The 21,219-nt window shown below is 41.8% G+C and overlaps 1 protein-coding gene across 1 annotated transcript in view; it reads right to left on the bottom strand.

Moving 5' to 3' along the window:
* LOC107309558 (cadherin-6) overlaps positions 1-13,094 on the bottom strand; it is a 103,321-nt gene extending 90,227 nt beyond the window's left edge. The window contains exon 1 of the mRNA XM_015854470.2: positions 12,907-13,094. The gene's annotated coding sequence lies outside the window, so the exon portion shown is untranslated. The remainder of the gene's footprint in view (positions 1-12,906) is intronic.
* Between the last annotated feature and the right edge of the window lie 8,125 nt (positions 13,095-21,219).

Below are 21,219 nucleotides of genomic sequence, written 5' to 3'. Positions count from 1 at the left end.
TTTTTCATTTATGATTCATTTAAGTGAACCAAGAAGCCATATTTGTGAGTGAAAATCACACTGACCTCACCAGAAAATTCTGTACACAGAAGACTTTAAAAATCATTCTAGTTATTACAGATTGAATCATAATATACCAGCTGTTCAGCTATTTTTTTTTAATAAGTATGCTTTAATTGAAGAAAAGCATATTTGATGTGTTTAATTTACACATCTATTACAGGGCAGAGTTTATTTAGCCACTCTGTTCTAGTATAATTTGCTGCAAAGTTATCCACATTTTGGTCAAATTGTCTTACAACCAAGACTGACTTCCCTGAACATATTTTCCAGCTGGGACTCTATTTGGTTGGAGCAATGCTTTATGCAATTAGGGCCTGTGGGCACTAATGTAAAACCAATAAATAATAATATGTTGTAGAATAGTTTGGATAAATAATTAATTCCCCAGATTAAATATGAACTATTTGCTCATGCTGTTGTGTCATTGGCCACAGAAGTCCCATGATACTGCTTTTGCTCTTTGGCTTATGGCTGAGGATTTTTCAGTGGGAGAGAGGAGGCAAGCTGACAGCTTTCAGTTTGTGGGCATGTCTGCTGTTGATAATATATTCATGCATTTTCTTCTGATTTCTTGGACCAGTTTTTCAGCTCATGCTTATCCTAATAGCTCACTGGAAGTCAAAGGAATAAGATATGTTTTCCTCTTTTGACTTAGAATGTGACCAGCTAAAATCTCAACCAGAACTGAAAAATAAGATAGAAACCTTGAGTGCTGCTAATCCTGAATCTAAGGGACTTACTCCACACAGATACTGCTTAGTCCCTGATTCAGCACAATTTTTGAGCTTTTGCCTAAATCCCACTGACAGTAATGGCCCACAAGCACACATTGAATGTTGAGTGCCACAGGAAAACATTATGATTGAAGTACTCAGAGTTCTTCTAACAGTAGTAGCTTGAAATATGAATACACCCCTACAACTGAAATTTAGTATGTCATGTTCTGAAAAGCCTTGCACCTGAGAAATCTTCCTCTGATTGTGCTGATGCTTATTTTTTGCTTTGAAGAACTGGCAGTTTTCAGATGATGGCTCCAGTATTTTAAAACTTAAAGCCCTTGAGCCCAAGACAAAAACTAAGCTATTGATTAAAAGAAAAGCCATGGAGATGTTGAGAGTTCAGATAAAGAAATGAAAATGCTTCAATATCAGTATTTCTTTTCAGGCTTTTAATGTCTTACTGATGAGGGAAGCTCAAGAGGACAAAAATCCCATCTTCCTTGCTGTGAACTAGCTCACAGCCCTTAGCTGACAGCCTTTTCCCTTAGATCCACAGGCTTTAACCACTCTATCCAAGCCTTGGTGAAATGTGTGTTAAATCTACTGAAATATACCAGAAATGAAAATAAACAGAGAGGAAAAAACAAAAAACAAAAAACAAAAAAAAAAAAAAGAGAGAGATATGCCACACAATTTCCTGAAGCAGATGAACTTGGAGAAGAGAAAGTCAAGGGGAACATTAGGTCAATTTGAAAATAGAAAGATAACAGAACATATCATTGTTGTTATTTTCTATTTGAAAATAGCCTTGCCTGCAGTGGAACAAGTTCTACTCTTCTCCACTAAGGTGTATGTATTTGTCTTGCTTTTGTACTAATGCAAGTGAGCAAAGTTTGGCCAGCAATGTTAACGATATCTATTCACCTCTCCTTCTGCCTGCTAGCATCCTAGCAAAAAGCAGCAACTCCTGCTCCATTGCTTCCCAGCAGATAGCATCAGGATCACCAGGATCCCTCCTAACAGGGGATGTCCAGCAATAACCTAAGAAGCTGGACAGGGAGGCTCATTGAAAGCTATCACTGAGACAGATGTGACTAGTTGCACAAAGTAAATGTCAAGAAAGAAATTCTTGCGTGTCTGGCAAGCCTCTGGCATTTATATCTGGATTTCACCGTCTAAAATAACATTAGCTGGACAACATTTAGCTCCTACGTTTGCAGATCTCAGCCTGACTCTGCCAAGTGCTGATTCCAATCCATCCCAGTGGGCTTCAGGGGCACTGAAAAGCAACTGAGCACAGCAAGAGACAATATCCATCATTTTGCAGGATCAGACCCATCACATGATACAAGAGGCCAGCTTTTCCTCTGACATATACAAACGGACAAAGTACTCAAAGATCAATACAATAAATCAGTGCCAGCAATGTTCACATAAGCAATTTTTCTGAAGCAACAACAGTAATAATAAAAATAATCAACAATGAAAATGTAAACCTGAGTATGGTTTCTCTTAGATGCAAATTAAGATTTAAATATAAAAATGATAGGCTTGTGCTAATCCTTCTTAGGAAGTCATAAATTGTTAATCAGACCCTAGGCAGTGTTGTTTAATACCAACTTTAATAAAATAGCTGCCTGAAGCAGAAAGACAGTTGGGATCCTGACTCCAAAACTTTGGTAGCCTCATCCACATTTTTGTTGCCTGAGGCTCTTACACTACTATTGATACCAACTCCTTTGAAATATGCTCATTTTTTAGACTGCTCAATTATTAAACACCTTATTAGTAGAAAGATTAGATGGAAGAAAAGTCATCTCTGTATGATGGAAAATGGATTGGAAGAGGAAGAAAAAGTTGAGGGAATATTTACATAAAAGATACAGCTCTGTTGTTGATATACAGAGGTAATCCATAATCCATAATTCATTTAAGAAATGAACCCATCAAATTACATCACAATGCATGACAAATTGCTACTGTTGAGCTATCCTATGATAAATTACATAAAATCATTCTTGTCAGAGTAAAACTTGTTTGCGAAAGCAATGTCACTAAAAGGTTATTTTCCCTGTTGTTCCATTGGATCTGTCTATCATGCACAATGTTTTGCATTCCCGTTACACACCTTCATAGGGAGGGGTTGTGAAAGTTCCCTTGTACAGGGTAACTACAAAGTTTAACAAATTAAAACTATTCTGAAAATTGCAAGAAAGAGGAAAGGCAGAAGAGGGAGAAATGTTCCTTCTTTATCCCTTATTGATACATGTCGGTAAGATGAGCAGATATTTTGACAAAAACAAAAGCAAAAATCAGTCTTTTCCTTAAGTGAAATGACTTTTCCTTATATGTCCAGAGCAGCTTGTTAGCATGCTAATTGTTTAGTTTAATATGCAATACAGAGCACGCTTGCTACTTTGAAGTGCTTATTCATGATGTCATGGATGTTAGTGTATATTTCTTAATTACACAACAGGACAATTTTCCCCCCCACCAACCTACTCTTTCTGTTGCTCTGATTGGTTTCTTTAACTAGCCAGAATAATCATTTTGCCACACAGAAAAAGATAACGAAAAAAAATTGTAAACAATTTTAAAAGCCATTTTAATTTAATAACAAATTGGGAGCTGTACTTTGTGTTAAATTAGCACTGCAAGCCTCATATCAATTCAAGGCAAGTTTCCTTGTTCGTTACTGCTTAATTAATCAGTCCTGTTTCCATCTAAATGAAAAGTTTTCTCTCTCTCCCTATCATCTCTAATATCTCATTTCAGGCAGCACATCAAGCTAATCTTGCTTACATTAGCAACTTATTTCTAATGGCTCAGCTCAGTTATTTACAATAACTCATCCTACCCCAACTGAATGAATCCTGCTTGGTCTCAGCTCCATTCAGTCAGTCCACGCTACACCAGCAGGTGCAGAGCAAGCTCATCCACTCCCTTGACACAACATGTGAGGACAGAAACCTATTTCTAACACAATGATGTCTACTGAACTTTTGGCTTCCTGATGTGTCTTGTCTTCCCAGAGGCAACGTGCAAAGAGCTGAGCAGAGGATCATTTTGTTATAAAACAACAACAGATGAGCATGGAACAGTCCAATAGAGAAAGAAATATATAAGGGACAGAGAAAATACAAAGTTAGGTGGTGCCTGAAAACAAATCCCCATCACCCTTACACAGCACTTCCTATAAACAAAGCTGGAATCAACTAGAGTCCTGCGCTATCACCAGCGGTGTATATGAAACACAGCAAACCTTTCACCATTCCATCTTCAAAGGAAATGAAGGACTTTAAGCGGCTGGTTGAGTATCTCCTCTGTGTGCTCACCTCACCATTCACAGAGCTGAAAACCTCTAGCCACAGACTATGTGGCTATATCCTACATTCTGTCACTGACATAGCCAAGTACACAAAGCCTGGGACTTAACAAAACACCCCCATTATTTGGGATTGCACTGACCTGGCCCAAGACAACCACTTACTGAAGCTGTGATCTCTGGTAGCCATCCAGTCTATGTGCCTACCATTCCAGGTTTGGCTTCCAGAAGGAAGATTTCCATATTCCTGCCCAGGTCAGGAGAGCTGCTGGAATCTCCCTCCCTTGTCAGGAAGCATCACCACCACAGCAGCTCTGTTCCCTGTGACCCAGACCGCAGAGAAGTAACAGATACTGGCCAGGGCAAGGGCTCGAAACTGAATCTGCATCTGAAGGCCTGCACCACGTGAAGGCAGACTTTCATGCCAGTTTGGCCAAAGATAAATACCTCTGCAATAAACACAAAATATGCTTAATTAAACAAGCCACTTCAAGTGGACAAAAGCTGTCCCCAAGTAACCCCAGTATTTACTTTCACTTCTCCAAGATTCAGGATGGTATTTCAACAGGAAGGAAGAACGTGCAGTATATCTTAACCTAGATTTGTGACAACCAGCTTCTGACCTCACATTTACCAGCCTGGTTGAAATTACAACCTGTTGCTAAGGAAAACTCTATCATACCTTAAAGTAACTGTGATATCAAATAGCTTTGAGATATCTGACAAACGGATTGCAGGAGATTAATGAGGAACAGTTTTAGAAATCCTGTAAAAGACAGCTTAAAATGCTAAAATATGATAATACATTTCATTTAATAACAATATAAATTCTGTGTTGAGAAAAGAAGGAGCCTCTTTTTTATTTTTTTATAAGAGGAAGACGAATCCTTTCTACAGATCAGAGTGCACAGTTCTGCTTCTGATGGGAAGCACTGCTCTGAAAAGCACTGAATTTCAAAAGCTTCTTGAGATTAGATTGTGGAAGTGCTGATAGCTGTAAATATTAATAAATAAGATACGGTGGGCCAGCACTTTCCCCTCAGATTAGCATGCAGTGCTTTTACCTTGAGAACAGACCTGAAGAAGCAAGCACCTGAAGGAACAGTTTAGGAGTTGCCCTTAGAGGCGCAGCACTCCTGCAATGTTCTGGCATCCCTGTGCTGCATTCCTGCAGCTGCTCCCAGGCACTGGTGGAAGCAGAGGCACAGAAGAGGAATGCAACTCCATGCTGTGCAAATGAGCCAGGACTCCATTATACTAAAGAGGATTCAAAAGGAAATGACAACCACTCCTTACTTGGTTGTTTCCATCCCTACTTTTCCTAGTTTACTGCTTAGAAACACCAAATGTACAAATTTTTGAAGGTCACTGTTGGGCCAGCTCTAAATTTGCTATAAACACTGCATTACAAGATCCTGACATCCTCATCCTGATCCAGGAAAGCACTTAAGTATCAAAACGGTCTTGTGGACTTTGGTGCAGAGTATTGCTCTGTTTAAAAGTAAACGTCTTTAACAGCTTTCTGCTCTGGGACCAGGTATGATTAAGCACAGAGAGAGAAGAACGCTGCTTTGTTTATAGCAGAAATAACTTGGCAATTATCAGCAGTGAGAAGGGAAGTACAGTAGCAGGACATTCATATTGTTTAGACTTAAATGGAGTTTAGATGAAATACAGAGTTTTATAAAACTGGTTGGCACAGCATGGATTGCTTAAAGGGATGTGGCTGGTGGACTTAAAAGTTGCTTCTGCATCTTTTTCCCTTTCAGCAGTGACAGCTAAATTGAGCACCAATTTCACAAAAGGAATTTGCTCCCTGAAAGGGATTCTAGCTCTCTATATTCCTACTCTGTGATCTCCCAGAGCACTTTTCGTACTGTGAAAATGAGGAAATAGGCTCTCTTGCATCCTTACCACAGTCGCTCAGTTTGTGAGGCCAGCTCTAAAAACATTAGAGCACAGTGGTTTGGACTTAGAACTAACCCCACCATATAATTTGCAAATTCAATGCAATATTGTGTTTTTTTTCTTAACATTTTCTTAATTCTCTCTCTTTCTTTACACCAAGATCGATACCCATGACAGGGGTATGGTATATGCCATGTCCTTACTCAACAAACTTTTCTTTGGCTCACCTCTGTAGCTATATACTAGGAAGGCTACTTCTTAGATGTCTACAAAGCAGGGGTGCTTTGAAATGGATTCCTATAGGAATGGAGGTGAACAAGAGTGGGAAGAGTGACCTCTGGCTGCCCCAAGCCACAGGCAGCAGCATGCAGAAGCAGCAACCTTTTTTGAGACTCCTTTATCCCCTTTTCTCCTGCAGGCATAAGTAGGTGGAAATGGACAAGGCAGGGAACTGTGAAGAATCTTCATGGCTGCTTCAGCTTCAACGAGGTGACACTGAGAGGAAGGTCATCTCCACCTTGCTTAGGGACATCTCAGATTACTGTCCTCTGAGAATGAAATATTCAGTCTTATCCTGGACTGCTCTGGATTTACCCAGCCTCTCCCCTCCCCTCCACACTGAACAAACAGGCAAAAGACATCCAGAATGCCCTTTGGGGAGAATGTCAAAGCAGCTGCATAGAGTCCTTGGAAAAAATAATTGTCTTTCTTCTGGATGAAAAAAAAAAAAAATAAAAAAGAATAAGAAGAAGAAAGAAAAAAAAAAAAAAGAGACCTACATCTGATTTTTTTCCATCCATTCTTTCATCAGTTCCAACAACTGGAGCAAGCAGCAGAGAGGCAGGAGGCTTGGCTGCAAGTGGTCCTCGCTGTAGGTCCCAGTTCAGCATTGCTGCTGTGCTGCTGACTCCTTGTGTGACCTTGGGCAAGTCACACATCTCCACTGTGATCTGCTTCCTGCCCTCTGCAAAACGAGGCAAAATACATAGGCCAGCTTCACTTGGGTCTGCGTGGTGAGGAAATATTTTAGAAATGGTGGAATACTTAACAGATTTTGAGTGAATGCCAAATGCATATCAATGACGCCTTCTCTCTTATGTGAAGCAAGACCACCAAATGTCCACACAGCATCTCACGATGATTGATGTTTTTGTGACATGATACTAGGAGCTATTTCACTTTCTTTTTGTCTGTGAAGATGCTTTTGTCAAATAATGATTGCCAGACTAATGACACCCTAAAGTTACAAACCACAAGGCACTCAAAGATAATTAATTCAGCAAAGAAACTGTTTTCACCTGAATGCTTAGGGCAAAACGTAAAGCAACTGTGCTTTTAATTGTTATTTTTGTTAATGCAGTAGAACTAGGGGGGAGGAGGACATGTGGATTTTCTTTTAAGTAAAAAGACTATCCCTTGGCAAGAGCATAAACGCCAAGACCAGCCTTCATGCTCCTTGTTGCCAGCACCCAGCAGGGACACATGGACACATGTGGCTCTCCCACCACCAGACCAACCCATGTACAGAACAGATTTGGAGTCCTGCCAGCTTCAAGACCGCCACACAGGCTTACCATCAGAGGTGAACACTTCTTTGAGTTAAGTGCCACTAAAGCAGAGCTAGATGCTAACAATTGTGTTGACAAAGCAGTCTTTGTGCTTACTGGAATGACTGGCTGGCAATGGAGATGCAGCAGTTAGGGAGAAAGTGGCTCTGCCTCACACCCAGGTGAGCATGCACCTGCAGTACCTGGAGAAATTTAACTCACATTTAATTTCAGTGCTAATTTCCAATTCCTGCTGACCCTTCTCCTGGGTGTTCCTGCTCTAGTTCTGCAATTAGACGCAGAAGCAAGAATGCTGGAAAGAAACACTACCTATTATCTCTCAGGCAACTGTAAACATTACAGCAAGATAATAGAATTAGTTTAACTGAGAGGAATTAAGGTACCCATATAGTACAGGACTGATGCCATTCACAAAGCGATCTCTGTGTACTGTGGTATGTCATTAGAGAAGAGCTGTGGGGATACGATGGATATTTATGTTGCAAATCAAATCTAATAGTAATATTCTGACTATAACAAAGCACTTTTTGAATATATAGATATATGCATATCCTGGCAAGGCAGGCTAATCAATCCATAAAATATCTGCCCACAATGCCAGAATGAAGCCATGATTGAGCAGGTAACTTAAAACACAGCAAGGCTGGCACTGTTCCTGAATGCAACCAGATGGAAATGTATATGCTCTCTGTGTTGTGTGCTTGGCAAAAGGGACAGTGTGAGCAGAGAGTCCTGGGGCTTCGGGTGAAGAAAGATGCAGCAGTACCAGTGTGAGGGTGGATGTTTCAGCGCAGTTTCAGGTGCTTTGGCACTATCACAGTGAAGCAATCACTGCATCGCTTCCAGCTTCTTTTTAGAGCTCCAGCTACGTAAACCAGGAAGGACACCACTCAAAAGAGTCCTGAACTACAGCTATCCTAATTTCTTCAGGGAATGTTCCTGCTAACAAACAAAACCATAAATACAAATCTCCACAATATTTTTTTGGGCCTTTCAATGCCAAGCAGACTGCCAGGAAAATAAATAAAGCCAGAGAAGATGTTGGCAACCAGCCACACCTGGATTAAGTACGGTGATTGGTTATGGGTGCAAGGTGATATAGTGTTGCCTGTTCTGGGGAGATGCTAGATAGACCCCTGAAAGATATTGGACAGTCCTTGGGGCAGGATGAGAGAAGGTCTTGGGGTGGGAGGTGCCACAAGAAGAACCCAAATGGATGTGAAGAGGAGCACTCAAAAAAAACCCCAAATTTAGAAAATGCTTTCATGCAGCACTTCCTCCATCTAGCTCTCCTGCAGAGTCACTCACAATACAAACAGAGAGGATGACTTTTTCAGTCACTTCCCTGCTTAGTGTAAGACTGCTGGTGTTTTTGCATTTATTATGTATTCTTCAAGGGTGTCTTTAAACCTCAAACAGGGACTAATAATCTGCCCTGTACCTTTTGTTAAGCAAATAAAGGCAGATAGCAGCTGAGTTTAATTACACAAAACATCCCTTCTATGTCTCCTCTTTCTTCATCCCGAATGAAGCAAGCTGAGATGCCATAAGATCTTTCTCCTCAGAGTGCCTAATTTCTCCAGACCCCTTGGAAGGGCTGCCATGACTAAGCAAGCAGCAGAGCAAACCAGCTGCTGCTGGGTTGGTTTTTTTTTGTTTGTTTTTGTTTTTTAATCTCCACTGGTGCACATTTAGGCATTTATACTGCAACTTGAACCCTGCACTGAGTCTGCAGAAGAGACTGGGTTCAGCAGCATATGGAACTTCATGCGCAGGATGGGGGGCTCACTTCAGAGGTTTCTGTTGGAGAGGACTTGAATTTGGCCCCAGTGGCAGTGAAGATAATGACATTTGTCTGCCTTGTTTCTAAGCACTGGAAACCAAAGTAATTATTTAGGAAAAAAAAAATAGAAAAAAGAAGCAACCCCCCAATGACTCAAAGCCTTTGAAGAAAGCAGCACAGTGTATGCAGCTTGCAGTATCTTTAAAGGGTTAATTAAGAAGTCTCCCTGACACTCAGCTCCCATCACAGGGCCCCTCTGCGGCACTTCCCGCATGGGCACGATAATCAAAAGATACTGAAAACCAATTCTGCTTTATTCTGGTGTAATTGCAACAGAGCTACCAGAGGAATTGCAACCATTACACAGGATGAGGCACCATCGCGGTGGGGCCTGCTGCTTCCAGCAGATTCTACCCACTCATTTTTATAGATTTCAGCTACCTTTCATTTTAGTAATTAGCCAGCATTTCCAAGGAGATCCATAAGCAATTTCCTCCTCATCTTGAGCCATAATGCTACAATATTGCACTAGCAACTAAGCATAGCTTAAAAGTAGTCAACAAAGAGCAGAAAGCTCTGTAAAAAGTTAAGCAAGAGACGAATCCCACCATATAACCCTGGATAAACGTCAGTGCCTTCTACACCTGCATGACTGCTGCAGAGAGCACAGGCATTCACTGGAAAACCCAACAGTGATTCCTTCTAAGCCCCCAAGTATTGCAGGGATCTGCTAACTACAAGTAGATTGGTATGCTGCAATCCTAAAATTTCTGGAGCAGATGTGAGGGAAGAGTGCACTCAGGGAGGGTCCTGCCCAGGAGCCCAGCATGCCTTGGGCAGCGCACTGAGCACAGCAGTGCAAGCAGGACTGCAGCTGGGGAGCACAGCCAGAACTTCTATCAAGTTTACAGCAGTTTAAAGATCTTCAGCAGAAAGGAGGAAAGAAACACAACGTGTTTTTTTTTAATGCGTGTGTTTTGCTTTCAAGGAAGTCTCTCAACTAAATATTTTTGAAACAGCAGATGGCAAAACGCAAACTTTCTGAAAGGAGAAACTGCCTTGAGCGGCAGGTTACCGCCTGCATGGGAATGCTGTGCAAGGGAGGGAGAGAGCAAAGAGCCAGAAGTTATAATACATATTTCTAGCTGAACAACTTGGCTAGAAAATGACGACCATATCTATGTATCGCTGGCATGGTGATATGTAGGAGCTCTGAATTGGTGTGAAAGCTAAAATACCTAGAGAAACTAATAAGTCCCCATGGGGACCCCAGTTTGCTAGGTCCTTAGATGGCTGCAAAGGATAATTGCAGACAACTACAACAGGACTGAATCAATGCCACTTTCCCTGGGAAAAATAAATAAATAAATCAGCACTGCTGCCTCTGATTATGCTGCTCTGAAAAGACTGGCTGCCTCCTCCACCTCCCCCACCTCAAAAGTCAACTGCAAGCCACTAGAAATATGTCCAGAAAGATTATATTGCAGCTGAAAGCCAGAAGCACATGAGATTATATATTTACCGGTGCTGTGTCGGATAACATCTGGAAAGAGTGCAGAGGAAAAAGGGATTCAGCCCTGCAGTCTTTATTAGCATGTTTGGGCTGTTCAAAGGAGCTATCCAATTGTGCTGTTGCTGCCAGGCCTCCAAAACTGTATATATCCATGGTAAAGGAATCTACTTGATCTCGACCAGAAGCCTCCAAGCTCAACCCGACTCTCTTGTGACATGAAAACTTATTGCCTTCAAACAAGAATTAGAAAGAAAACGAATAGGGATGCACCATTACCCATAGCATTATATTGCTCAGGAACAGATGTTAATCAATTTTATGGAATGCTTTAGGTAATATGCAAGCACTTTTGCAAAGAACTGACTGCATAATAGAGATTTCAGCCCAGCAAATACATGAGATAAGCCTTTATCTTGACGGGGAGAGTTATGTCTATTTTGATTAAAACCTGAGGTCTGCACACTCAAGCAGTTTTATTCCCTTGGAATTGCGTTATTTCCAGGGCGCTATTACACATGGGTACAAAGACAAAAGGAAATGAAAATAACCTTGCTCTCATTTACTGCCCTCCTTGCGCATGTGTCTGTGCACACAGCCCATGAAGTACACATGTGGATGTATGTACTACTACCCTTGCCAAGTCGTGGACTAACAGTAACAGCCATCCAATACTCTCTATTCCAGCTGTGCCTGAAGAACTGTTTGGAGAAAGGACTGACCTTATACTAGGTGAGTAAATTCTGCTACACAATCTCCCCATGCAGTGCTATCAGAACTTTAAAACCTCACATCATGCAAAAGTGCAAGGAAAAAGATGCCCCATCCTCTCAATTTGTACTAAAGTAGTCTCCGTGCCAGGAGTAATTTTGGCCATTAAACTTCTTGATCCTTGAATGTCATCAGGAGTTATTTAGGTGACCATCCACTTGCACTTACAAAGTACTGCATTTAACTCCATAAAATATGGATTTTATTGCAGCAGTGACAAGACTTCTCTCCCTGGCTACTGACCTCTACCACTACTGCTTATCTCTTGACTCAACCTTCTGTATAAGAATACATATTTAGTCTATATCCCATGTATTGGTTTGTGTGCATGTAGGTGTTTTATACATGTGAATATATAAATAGTTCAATCTATCTGACATACAAAGTATGCTACCAGCTCCTTAGAAACATTGACAACAACCAAATTCAACACTTTCTTCCTGCAATTATCCAACTTTTCTTCTACAAAATGCCTGCACGCCTACCCCCTTTTCTTCCCCCACCTCCACCACTCCCCAACCTCTTCCTTCCCCAGATGAAGCCTTTCACATTTGCCAATCCCCGCAGCATCCCCAGCCTCCTCCCCCCCCCTCCTCCTTTGCCCCTTCTTTGCGCCGGGGGAGCTCTCATCTCAGCGCTGCTCTGCATCCAGCTCTGCACTTCGCCTTTTGCTTGTGATCTGAAGGGCTCTGCCCTGTATCCATTTCACCGAGACTACGTAGCGCCAGGAAGCCAACACAGTTTTGTTTTGTTTTTTTTAATTTATTTATAAAAAAAAAAAAAAAAAGAAAGAAAGAAAGAAAAAAAAGAACAAGAAGAAAGAAAAGAAAACAACCTTAGCTTATCATGCTTCTCCTTTTCCATCATCATCATTATTCTCATTCTTATTAACAGCTTTCTGATCGCACGCGACCCCTCCGCCCGCCTTCACCTCATCCCTGGCCCCAGCGCTTTGCTGCCCATCGCAGCCCTCAGCCCAGCGCCGCATCCCTTTCCCCGACTCGGCGCACGCGAGCGCGGCTCCCGCAGCCCCCAGGGGACGGAACCCGGCGCAGCCGCGGAGCCCCCACCAGACAACCACCAACTTTGCGAAAGAAGTGACGGACGCCCCCTCCCCAGCAACAAACACATTCTGAATACGAGCATTACAAATTATAATAATACATTAATTAAAAGAAAAAAAAAAAAAGAAGAAAGGGAAGGCGGCCGCCTGGTGACAGCCGAAGCTCAGTGCCCGGGGCGCGCAGCCCTGCTCTTACCGGCTTGCAGGGCTGAGCTGGGATGGGTGGCGGCAGCTCCTGGCCCCTGCTGCCCGCTCTCAGCCTCCCCGCCGCTCACTGGGGCTGCCGCTCGACCAGCAGCACTTTTTAACTCCCGCATGCAAGCAGCCCGAGCCGAGGGGGCTCTCTATCTGATTGGTTTCCATTCAGTGCTCCTGATTAATAAAAAAAAAAAAAAANGGGAGGGAGAGAAAGGGAGGGGGAGGGAAAGAAAAAGCCAAACTCCTCCCTTGCTGCCTGCCTCCCCGGCAGGCGCACACTCACACACGCTCACACCCACCCGCGCACACGCACTCCGGGCGATGCGGCTGTGGAACCGCCGGAGCTGCAGCACCGGGGCCGGGAGGTGCGCAGCGGGCGGGCGGGCAGCGGCTTGCGAGCGATATAGCGGGGCTGAGCCGCCGAATCCCCCGTCACCCCGCGGGCTGTTCCGTGCTTGAGGTGGTGGCTTCGTAGTGAGAGTGAAAAGCAGAATGGAATGGGGGCAGGGGGGTAAGAAGGAGAGAAGGGAGCACCGCTCTTCGCTTGTTCATGCTGTGCGGTTTCTCATCCCGGGAGCCGTTCCTAAGTCCTTCTGCAGGCAGTGGAGATGCCCGCCTGCTTTTTTCCCACTCTTACTGGGAACTTCCCGGACTTGATGAATCAAGGATGGCAGTGAATTATTAATGGAGACGCACCTCGCGGGGGTGATCGCACGTGGCGATCTCTACGTGAATGGGAAGCACGGGGGAACGGCTGCCCGGTGCCTCCTCCGCTCGGGGCCCCCATCCCGAGCTGCGCGCGTTCTTGCAGAAAGCGGAGATCTCGGCTCCCCCGAGGGTCTGTGCAGCCCTTCTGCACACACGCACGCTGCACCCTCAGCCCTCGGCAAGGCTTTAGGTGTTTTAATCTGAAGATAAAATAGCAAAGAGGAAATCGCCTGCCAATTTAGTATTTACCTGAGAAGAGTCCGCCGCAGCTGAGCTGCACAGCGTCCCCTTAAGATTCGCGGCCAATGTTGCAGGAAGAGCAGCTTTCTGCTGTTTTCCTCTCACCATTACTCTACAGCCTTAGGTTTGACCTTTATGATGTGCTTTTTCCCTCTCTAGTCAATCGTAAGCTTTCATTTCCCCCTTTTCTTTTTCCCACCCCCTTACCCAGCTCTCACAATTGCTGCTTGCTGAATGTCTTACGGATGGCTCCTTGCTGGCTCTCAGCCACCTTTGTGTCCTCCCATTCCTGGACCATCTCAAGGCTTTCAGTGTAATTTAAATAATCTGAGCACCAGAAGTTCAGGTAACTGTCTTGCTACTTGCCTTGTAATTCCTGCGGTGCTGCAGCACCATCTCCACCGCACAGCTGTTATCCCTGACACTGGGACCGGTCTCCTTAAGGCAGCCTCCAAGCTATTCCCTGCAGTTGCTCTGTTGACAGAGTCCTTCCTCAGCACAAAATCAGACTTGTAAGGGCTCTGTGTGATGCCTACAAAAGCCAAAGCTGTGCAAAGAGGCTGGATTCTACCTTCTGGATTCTTAGGAACTCTACTTACGCCACTTAGGTAGCACTGCACTTCTCCAGATGTTTCAGTCATTTCACACAGCTGGTTTATTTCAGCACGCAGATCACTCTGATTGCTCTTCTTTGAACTTCCTCTAGTTCCCTTATTATGATTTTTAATTTATTTATTTTATTTTTTTTGGCACTGATGGCTCAGGAGCTCGGTGAGCATTTGCAGAGTATTCCCAGGAGTCCCTTCTGGACACAATCCTTCTCCCCCTCATGACAGACCACATTTGCAAGCTCCCTTTTTCCCTGCCATATTGCATTGTCAACATTTGATTCACTGTCCACTCTGACTCCGAGGTCTTCTCAGGCATGATTCATTCCTGGATGTGTCTCATTATAGTTAGCCTTAATAAGGCTGCTTTAGGCTTTTATTTTCTTTTTGTTCTTTTATCTATCTTTTTATTTATTTATTTTCCCCTCTCTGAACAGGGGCTATTTATATCCTATTTGGACTCCTATATTTTTTTCAAGAAGGAAAGATTAATACAGGATCTGTTCTGTTCTCCATAGCATGTGCTGATTTTGTTGTTGTTATTTTTTATTTTAATGTATCTTCTCATTAATGACATGAACTTGTGGGAGATCATTTTAAGTCTCTAGCTTTGTGAAGAAGACTTGTTTTCATTTTTGAGAGACATTGTCAAGGTGATGTCCTCCTTCTTCAGCCCTCCACTGTTGGCAGCTATAATGATATTAGAATTCCCAGACCAGATCAGGCCATTAGCCCATGAAGTGTCCAGTAGCTGACACATTAGCTGAGAGCAATGCTCAGCTTGGCTTCTGAAAATTAATCGAAATCAGCAGTGATTGAAATCTACTGTCCTGTCATGAGGTAGAGAATTTAAGAAGATTGAAAGGAGGACTGAATGTTTATGAGTATAATGAAGAGTGGTTAGAGTTATTACACTTAATACATATGAAAAAAATTCTGGAAGCTAGATAAAACATTTGTTTTTAGCTCCTGAACCAACCTAATAATTGAAAATCAGAGTACATACTCAATGTAAAACATGTAATCTCAAACCTACATTGTTTATGGCTGTTTGTTTAGCAACTATTCTTGCCCATGGATAGACACAACATTCCAGCCAGAATGAAGATTCAAAGTGGCAACTTCTGCCTCTACAGTCTCTGTGGAATGACCAGACATTACAGGCTGAAGCCAAAATGTCCACAAATCTCAGCCATCAGCACAAAAAATCAAAATGCAGCAAGAGCTGGGAAAGTGTGATGTTTCTGTCTAGTCTATTCCAGAGAAATCTTGTTTCCAAAAAGAGGAAGATTTCTTTGTAGGGTTAAAGGACTAGGAAGAAACTTCCTGAAGCTGATGAAAAGCCACCTACAGTTCATGAGCAACTGCAGTATCTATGAAACAATCTGAATGTCTCACTTTGTCAATTCTCACATGAATCAGATGCTTCAGAATTTTCACAGCCCTTTTTATTTTCAAAAAATGTGTAGGGATCTTTTTCTGACTTTGCAAAGGAGAAACCTCCATCTAGCAGAACTTCTCAATCTTTTCAGGTGTTTGGTTGTTGGTTCTAGGAGAAAAAAAAGTCCCCCCAAAAGCAGAGCTACAATATCATTTCAATGCAAAAGAAGGGGAGAAAACTGTGTTTGCTTCTTAAGCAATCAGGTGATGTTAAAATTTTGATGTAGAATAAACTATTAACTTGGTGTCATGTCATTACTGGTCCTAGACATAGTCACCATGAAAATCTTTAAAAATCTACATTTTAACGCTTCTGACCTTCTGTGTTAATGAGTTCCACGTGTGAACCGCATGGTGCATAGAGCTGTCTTTTTCTGTTTGTTCATTTTACGTTTATATCTTTTTAATTTCAGAGTCTTATGCTAAGGATCAAGAAAATAATGAGCTCCTATATAGCTTAAACCATGTGTTTTTCTCATTTGTTCTTAGTACTCAATTTTTTCCCACTCAAGGTTGAATGCTACATGTTCTCTACATCTCTAAGTGCAGTACTGTAGATTCATGTGCAACAATCAAAGATTAGCCAGACCACTGTAAGAAGCCAAGATAAGGTGTTGTCATTAATTGTTCCTCAATCCAAACATGCATCTCACAGCACTGAATTTGAGCCTGTCTGTGTTTCTATTCCTAATCCACTGCAAATACAAAGGAAACAGATAAACTTCAGCCTCTTTCCTATCTTCTCCTATTCATACCTGTGGTCTGCTGGACCACTGGTGAAGTGATAATGGGTTGCAGGATGTATCATCATGATGGTTCACAACTCCCTGTTGCATATTTGCTTTCCTTATCTGAATAGTTTCATTCTTAGTTGACATTCTTTGTGTAATCAAGCTGACAAAACAGAAGTATGAGGTTATTCCAGCAACTCTAAATTCTTTGTTCTAATTTGAGTTTGTTACATTTTTTCTTCCCCTTCAAGAAGTATTGAAGTAGATGATTACTTGATTTGTGGCTTGTGAGGAAGTAATCCTTCCTATGCCAATGATATTTTATAGTGAAAGGGCTTCAAATTGGAAGGCACAGAAGAACAAAGAAGCCACGTTTTCATCAACTCTTGGTGTTTTCATGGAAGTATTATGAAATCTGCCTGGTTATAGCTTGCTTGCTGAACCTCTCAGCTGCTTCCCAAATAATACATTCAAAACTCTGTGTTCTTTTGGTTCCCAAAGTGTCATGGCTTCTTGAGCACCTTCCTTTTCTAATTTCAGTAGAGAAAGTCAAGAAATAACAGTATCTAGGAAATTAATATTTTCGGTTTATTTTGGTTTTTGGTTTCTTCATGAAAAGAGTCACATCTTTGCTTTCTTCTGTTAATAACCTGGAACTTCTGGTTGAAGTTTTAATTGAAGATGAGAATTAATTGTAAACTGTGTTCTGGAAATTCAGTTTTCTACCATGCTAGCTATTTCTTTGCTGCTCTGTGCACCTCTGAACTGTTCAAACTACCACATTTTTTTCTTGAAGAAATGATGATTTCTTCCAAACTGAATAATCCTGGCCACCATAGACCTCCCTTAGTTGTTTTTTGTTGTTTTTTTTTGTTTCTGGCATCTTGTCTATTACCCTTTTGTGTACGGATGGTAAAAACAAACTCTGTTTCAGTGAAACTCATACTGAAATAGATATTTTCAAAGCTGTCACACACCTCTGAATTTCTTACCTCTCCTAATTCCAGTGGTACTGAAATATCACAAGAACAGCTGTTGTTAAGTTTCTTATGGAACTGGTAATTACAGAATTGTGTTGTGAAAGTTATGAGATGAAGAATGAAATATATGTTTCATATACATCTAAATTAAGTATGTTCAGCTGCACCAGACCTTTGATCTTTAGGGTTCAGCCCTCACTGCAACAACTACAAGGGGTCTCTGCTGTTAAGTATGACAGTAAGGAGTCATTCGCCACTGCATTACCAACCTGACTGATATTCCTGACAGATGCATAAAAATGTGAGCATAGACAAATAAGATGTGTAAATAGCAGCTGATGCCTTGGGAGTTTCATTGCCTCAACAGGTTATAACTTCTGTAATCATCACTCCCACAAGCAGTTAGCATTTCTACTTGCCGTAGAAGAAACCTGAAAGGACAGAAACATCTTCTATTCAGAACATGATGGCAATAAACACATCACAACCACTATGGTCATTGAAACCAAAATTTCTCATGATGAGGGTAAGTGAGGAACCCACACACTTCTGCGTGCATGGGCCAGTGATGCATGGAAAATCAAGAGTACGTTCCTGCAACTGAGCAGTCTTTACACAGTGAGATCAGTTCATGACCAGATTTCACTGTAGGTCATTTGGGCACACCCCGGATGTTGATGTCTTCCCTGTAACTGATAAAAAATGTTATCTGTGGTCCTCTGATGTTGCTGCTGTAGGAGGTGTTAATAATAGGCACTAGTCAGAATTTGTTGTTGTTACTTCCTTCCACATGTGATGACACTGCAATAAAATTAGAAGCCAGTGCTGTTTTGCCAGCTCTGTCAAAATTTTGGGTGCTTGGGAGTATTTTACATGATGCACGTAAGTATTTTTAAAGAAACGCTTCATTTTCTGAAAACAAACAGAAAACAACAAAAAACACAAACCCTTCCCTGTAATCTGTAGTGGAACACACAGATCTCTTCTGCAGGACAGCTATCAATGCGCTCCTCTTGGGCTATGAATGCTATTATTTGTGTGAAGCTCACTTTCTTGGCAGTCCCTTGTCTGTTTATATCCATCAATTCACTCCTCTTGCAGGGGTCAAACCTTCTGTGTAAGTTACCATGATTTAACCAGTTTCTCCTCGCTGCCAGAGCTGCAGTAATGCTGTGTGTATTCTCAGATGGCAGAGAACACCAAGTAATGTGATTTTATCATTCCTGCTCACTCTGGACTAGGCTAAAAAGAATTACCTTCCATTTTGCTCCTGACTGTGCCTATATAAACAGAGACTATGCTTCAGCTGGTATAGGCTAGTTGCTGTGCAGTAATAACTTGCATGTGAGTCTGACATGAACATACTTTATATTTTAATAACCTCTGGAGAATTCACTGTCTTTGCAATCTGTTCTTGCACAGCGCCTGGCACGATGGGATAAAAAGCACTAAAAATGGGATGCAAATAATTAATACATCAAAATCCTGGTGCATTCACTCTCAGACTTTCTGGCCTGAAGGGTTTGTCACCTAAATAGAGCTGAAAGGCAAATGTTGAAAAGGAAAATGAAGAGGTGAAGGGAGTTAAGCTTCAGGCAGCAGGTCAGTTTAGATCTGGGGATGAAATCCAAAGCTCATTCCTGTTCCACTCCAGCTCACACCAGTGTCTTATCCTCTTATTCACACTGCCTTGCCACATCTGGCTCTGACCAAAGGTTTCAGTGCAGGCATATCTTTCTCACTTCTCAGATAAATAATGCTGAGAACCACAGGTCACTCCTTCTCCCTAGCACATCAATTCCTCTCACTCAGGAGTATGACTTATTCCAAATCTTCATCTCTCCTGATAACACTGTTGATTCATATACGTGTGTATGAGGTTAATTCATCCACACAAGCAATACCAGAGCAGTTTGGAGTAGTTTTCTAAAAATTTTCATTCCCCTATTTGCTCTGCTTTTTGATTCATACAGCCTTGCATGGTTGCAGTGATCTTAGAGGTTACACTGAGACTGAATTCTGCCCTATACACCTTACGTTAAAGTTTTACATCCACATGACATTTCTCTTTGCAAAATAGTTTATGTCATTTTTCTCTCTTCTACCTGGCATCTAATTACTCCTACCTCTGCCCCAGTTCTTGTATCTCCAGACTTCTGTCACTAAAACCACCCATGGGATATACTGTATTATCAGTCACTGAGACTGAGGTCATTGGAAACCTAACTTTGGCTATGGTCATTTTTTATTTAGATCATTTGAGAACTCTGTTACAGTGGAAAATTCTGAGGGAATCATGAACATACATACATGTACATATATACATACATACAAACATATGTGTGGGAGAGAAGAGGTTGGAGAACCTCTTAAATGATTATGTCACTGTAAAAAATGTAACATCAAGTAACACATTAAATGATACATTCACTTTTTTTGGAAAAATTGTATAGCAACATAGTAATGAAAATGATTAAAAGACCCCAGGACATTTGTGAAAGATATTTCTCTAGAATAGCTAGCTATATATAGAATTTACAAAATAAGCCTGAACTCTGTAGTAGCATTTACTTGAGCTAATCAGCAGATGTACTGCTGCCCTCCCTACTTGCCAAGTGATACTGTCATCCCAGAGAAAACAAACACCCTTTACACTGCAGTTTCCTAGGTCTTCTGTGTGACATTTTATATGAGTGATTTAACTTGATGTTCCCAATCTTTGGCTGAAGGCAAAGAGCTAATGATGAAATGTTTGTGGGCTATCTTCTTATTCTCCACGAAACATATTTGTATGGGAAATTGGTATCACAGCCTGAACCTCTGATTAATCAGCTGAGGCAAGTGTTGGGTCAGCTTGTGGGAGCCACAGGTGAGAGTAATTCAGCTGTGCTCCTGGAAGGGGTGGAGCTTGACACCATCTCCTCTAGACCTCATTTAAGGGCTGACCACCACTAAGGCAGCATTGCTTGGTGATTGTTCCTTGGTGGAGATTGCCTCAGTGTTTTCCAGTAGACTGAAGGCTTCCATACAGATGAGTTTTTCCTGTAAATAACCTTTTGGGTATTTACTACGATCTTTATGTTAATTGTCACTGTACAGTAACCTTTTGGATATTTACTACTATCTTTCCTTTGTTGTCATCGTTCACATATTTCTTCTGCTTCCTTCTTTTTTTGAAGTTCATCTTATCTGCTTGCTTACAAAAGTCTTCATCTGAAGAGTGGAAAATGCAGCTCCTTGTGCCTGGCTCATGGCTGCTAAAGTGGGCTAGACATTGGAGACCTCTTTGCAATCCCTGTTTTTTGAAGTCCAGTGACCAGAATACTGTAATAAGCTTCTCATCTGTACTTTTTCTAAGTACAAAAGTTGCTTCTGTAAGATGGAGATGCTAATATGAGCCTCAGTCTTAAGAAGACAGGAGTATTTTGAATTTAAGTGGATGCCTGCATTTCAGACGAGGGAGAGATTGCAGCAGAAAGGCTAGAAATGCCTGTGCAGTGTTTTTAAATACATATGCTTTCCCTAGGAAGTGGCAACCTATTGAAAATTTCCAGCTTACTTGGTCTCTTGCTTGTTGTCTGCACCCCATCCTCCAAACCCTTCC

Source organism: Coturnix japonica, chromosome 2 (genome assembly GCF_001577835.2).
Source record: "Coturnix japonica isolate 7356 chromosome 2, Coturnix japonica 2.1, whole genome shotgun sequence".
Lineage (NCBI taxonomy): Eukaryota > Metazoa > Chordata > Aves > Galliformes > Phasianidae > Coturnix > Coturnix japonica.
Note: the sequence above shows the minus strand (reverse complement) of the source record. Positions and strands in the feature narration are given on the sequence as shown.